We start from the raw sequence: 4,480 nt of genomic DNA, 5'->3' as shown, positions 1-4,480 counted from the left end.
CAACAATGAGATAAACACATGGTCAAACTCAGTAGCTAGTAGCGCGAGTGCCTAGGTGGAAATCCTAGCTGGATACTCCGGCAGGCCTCTCTTGGGCATCATCTAGTCCCACATGCGCATCTGGACCTTAGTCATTGGCCTAAGAGGGAAACGATCAAATGCAAGCCTCGTCTCTGAAAACCTCTAAAAAATAAACAAAAAATTTCTGAAGCAAAAGGGAAGTTCGTCCTCCCATGTATCATCGCACGACATCTATTTAAAGCCATATAAATCTACCTCAAAAAAATGGTAGACCATCTCATACATTGTGGCACCTAAACCAAAGAATATACATAATACAAAAGAGGGAAACTGATATGCTTCCCATCACTATTAAAGTGTGCAATGGTGGTGACTAATGACAAGAGGCACCTAACCTCCTGTGTAGCAAAAGAAGAAATTCGTAACTGTCCACCACACACCTAAAAATCTGTTGGACAGAATGCATGAGGCCCAACATATCTCTAAGAGTAGGAAAGTTGACTCTCTGCTACAACCCCATGGGGGACATAAGGGAAATGGGGAAAATACTCCCCTCTCCTGGATAAGCCAGTGATAAAGTATATGTCCTCCTCAGAGGGCCTATACCATGCCTCAAAACTGACGTGGAAACCCTACTCCTGGACACTCTACTAGTGGATCAAATGCACCAACAAGACAAAGTGCGCCTTTAGGGATGTATCCTCCTCATAGTACTTGAGGAGACCTACATTCCTTAATATTTCTTGGGTCGTTACGATAATAAGGCAAGGGTATAAATCCCTCTCCCTATCTTTGGTCTCCCATGGTCAGACCATATTGTATTGGTCCGCCATTTTCTCCTGCTCCCTCTACTGACATCTTTGCTACATGATTGACATATAAAATACATCAACCTCCTACATAAAATATATTTGTTTTTATTAAATGAAAAATTTATTTACAAATATGGAAACATATATTTCAATTAAAAAAAAACCGAGTCCACCCAAAAAACAATAATGCACCGGCTCTAGTGTGCCATCGAACACAACCACACCAGCATCAGTGTGCACATATGTATGACGTACTGATGTTAGTTCACATATTTAAATTTTTGTCGTTGTGTGTCTCACTTATGTACCAATGCGCATGTATAACCTTTCACACTAGTGCGGAATGTTTAGGTTATTGAACGCACCAAGCTATATTTGTAATATTATTTTTGCGGTGCGTTTGGTCAACATAAACACACCAGTCGTAACCTAAAAATGTATACATCAATGCACAATTTATAGCTTTCCTAGTGCGTTTTCATTTACAAAACGCACCACAACAATAGCAGTGTGTTATGTTCACGCACCAAACTACTCTGCACCCTGTAAATTTACAAGGTGCTTCGCTATCAATGCGAGTTGAACATATCGAGCACAGAGCGCAAGAAAAAAGTTATGGACTTTTTAAGCTAATCCCTTAAAAAAATTAAATTAGAGAAACATAAACATTACTTGGACATTTACTTGTCGGGAAAGCATTGTTGACACGTAATTTAGAAAAAAAAAATTCACCACCATTTGAGAAAATTACAAAGTCATTTACTTAGTGCGTTTTTTTATTTAGCGCACATTTTTTTATATATATAAAAATAAATCTTGCACGATGTACCATATTTTGTTTGGCACTGATGCTTATATAGATAGTAAAGCATCGATGCTTTTATATATTGTAAATGCCCTGTCAAAAAAACATCCACTAAAACATTAGTCTACCCAGTTCCACTACTGACATATTTTTGAGCTATTTTTATAGCGGCTTCCGCAAAACCATCCACTAAAAAATCCTTTCATTATGCATATTCCAATATATATACAATTGTGTATATTTCAACTTATATAACCTATGTAATTATGCATATTATTTATCATAAATCATTGTCCTCATTGTACTTTGTCATATGAAAAAATTCTCACTAACCATACAAAACATTGTAAAGTTATAAATTAGTGGTATGTGGTTAAACCATATGGTATCATAAATAGTTGTATAACAACAAGACAGGCTGGGTAGCAGCTAGTCCCTGCTTTGAGTGGGAAGTGGGGCTGGAGCTCGTTGTTAATGCAGCTTATGTTGGATTCTTTGCACAAGTGATACATAATTAGAAATTAAGCATACATCATGCCCATAGATCCACACGTATTTCCCATTCAGAAATTCTGCACTTAGCAGGTTATTGTAACTTTAAACACAACAACACCATCATAATCTCAAGTTGACATAGAGCTGTGATACATCAAGCTAGGGTGTTCCCTCAGTCTCACGACTTGGTGCAATAGTTTTGATTTATTTTCTCGTCATTTCCAATGTGGTCATGTGTTCAGAATCAACTGCATTTCTCCCAGCAGACTTCCAACCCCATTTGGTACCTGTGGATCCATAAATCCATTTGGAATTAACAACATATTTTTTAATATAGCATCAATGTTAAGGGAAGATGGTGAGCCGCCATTTTTTTGGACTACTGTTGTTCATTAAATTGCATTCATTCAACTGTTTCAAGCTACATAATTAAATAGGCTAAAAAACGCCATGAATAGATACAACATTACTTACACTTTGTAAGTTAAAACACTAGTATGACTAACACTTTTTAAATTTAGATTGTATATAAAGCACCTAAGACTCTATCCTAACAAAATATAACTTGGAGTAATTATTTCCCACCATCAACAGAGTTACATAGTTATATAGTAATAACTGCCATGGCGTGGCGAAGGCGGAAAATAAGAGCTGCCTATCCAGCGGGCGCCAGATGGTTGGCCGATTATCCAGTTGTACTTCAACAGGATCGGGTATAGGTCCCGAGATAGAGAATAGAATTATTTCCTATCGCCTTATCCTACCAGTAAGATGGTTGGACACCTGGAGGAGCAGTTTGCCTTTGTGCTATTTGACAGATGCACGAAAATGAAAATTGTGTTTGCAGTTATTCACGTAGTTATTGCATGCCACCCACTTGTCGTGTACCTTTTTCCATTTTAAGCATTTCTACGTAGCTCCTTCTCTTGTTTGGAATGGACGCAATGGACACTCCTGATATGATCCGACGACAAGTCGAAAAGTCCTAGTGTTTCTTAGTACAGTTCTCTGGCCATGTTACTTGGCTTTGATAAGGGGTAGGGATGCGTGAAGCCTCGCTCCACGCCCAACGTGATGAGGGTGGTTGTATCAGCAGTTCATTTCTGCAGTTTCAATACTAGAATGCCCGTTAAATGCCACCCAAATGCTTAGATTGATCTTCAAAGAGGCAAGTAAGAGAGCAGGCGTAACCTAGCAATTCTCATACTCATACATCAATGGATGGTTTGAGTTTGAGTTTACTGGGCTGATCGAATTGAGAGAAGGGAGCAGACGGATGCTCTCGGGGAAGGCGGACTACCGCTCTCCTTCAATGCTTAGAAATTTCTCTGTCGGTCGGTGGATTTGATTAGCTCGCAGTCTGCCTTTGATAATGCGTAGGGATGTGAAAAGCGTCGTTCTACGCCCAGACGGAAATCTAGGAAGATCCGGAAATTAATTGCCCAACTGTGAACTAGGCCGCTACAGAAGAACTGGTGATAACATGAAAACCAGGCCATGTCACATGTTGTGATGTTCCTGCACCAGCATCTGTGTTCATGTACTCGCCATAATAGAGCATAGTCAGAGCAAAGTTTTTGCTCCATGGAAACTGCCCGACGGAATTGATGAGATCACCGAGGTTTGACTGCATGAAAACGGTTTGGGAGTATGCCTTCCATGGCCTTCCTAGATATGTTTGGACGGAACCCAAGACAGGTTGCAGGTCGGGCGCTGCAGATACAACAGAGTTGTGAATTGAGATTCCGGTGTTTTGGTTGGGGTCTGCTCTTCCCCGAGTTGTAATTGTGTTCATCTGCTTAAGAATTACTAAGATGTTGCTGTTTTGGATTACTACCGCCGCGTTACCGAAGATGAAGTCGACGGTGCAATTTTTTTTGGTGTGCAGGGATTGAATCTCCTTTTTTTCCAGCAAACGTCATCTAAACACCAAAGATCCTAATTTTCTGAACTCTTTGAAATCCCTTTGCATACAGCGAAGACTAAAGGTAAATTCATGCTCTGAAACCATGCTTATCATCATTTTTTTCCCCGAGTTAGATGAATATCAGAATATTTGTGTTACTTCCAAAGTTTTGTTGAGAGCTGAATTCTGCAAACAGGTGGAGGTCAAAGTGATGATTGTAGAAGGAGTTAAGGACAAAGGTCCAATAGTACTTCAGCAAGCCAAGAAGCATTCGGTTTCTCCTCTGGTTTTAGGGAAGCCCAAACCACCCTTACTGTGCAAGTAATGAAACAGAAATTCATGTTGCTAAATGCAGAAAATTCAGTACCATTATTATATTTGCAGTAGGGCAATATAGTATGATTAATACAATATGTGATTGACTGATCATGTAATTACTGA

General features: G+C 39.4%; 1 pseudogene; it reads right to left on the bottom strand.

The window, feature by feature from the left end:
• Positions 1-3,586: 3,586 nt before the first annotated feature.
• LOC149240055 (pectinesterase pseudogene) lies at positions 3,587-3,928 on the bottom strand (annotated as a pseudogene).
• Positions 3,929-4,480: the final 552 nt, after the last annotated feature.

The sequence above is a fragment of the Pinus tabuliformis genome, chromosome 8, assembly GCF_031772625.1.
Source record: "Pinus tabuliformis cultivar Carrire ecotype Pingquan chromosome 8, CPIR1, whole genome shotgun sequence".
Classification (NCBI taxonomy): Eukaryota; Viridiplantae; Streptophyta; class Pinopsida; order Pinales; family Pinaceae; genus Pinus; species Pinus tabuliformis.
The sequence above is the reverse complement of the archived record's forward strand: the minus strand, read 5'-3'. Positions and strand labels throughout refer to the sequence as shown.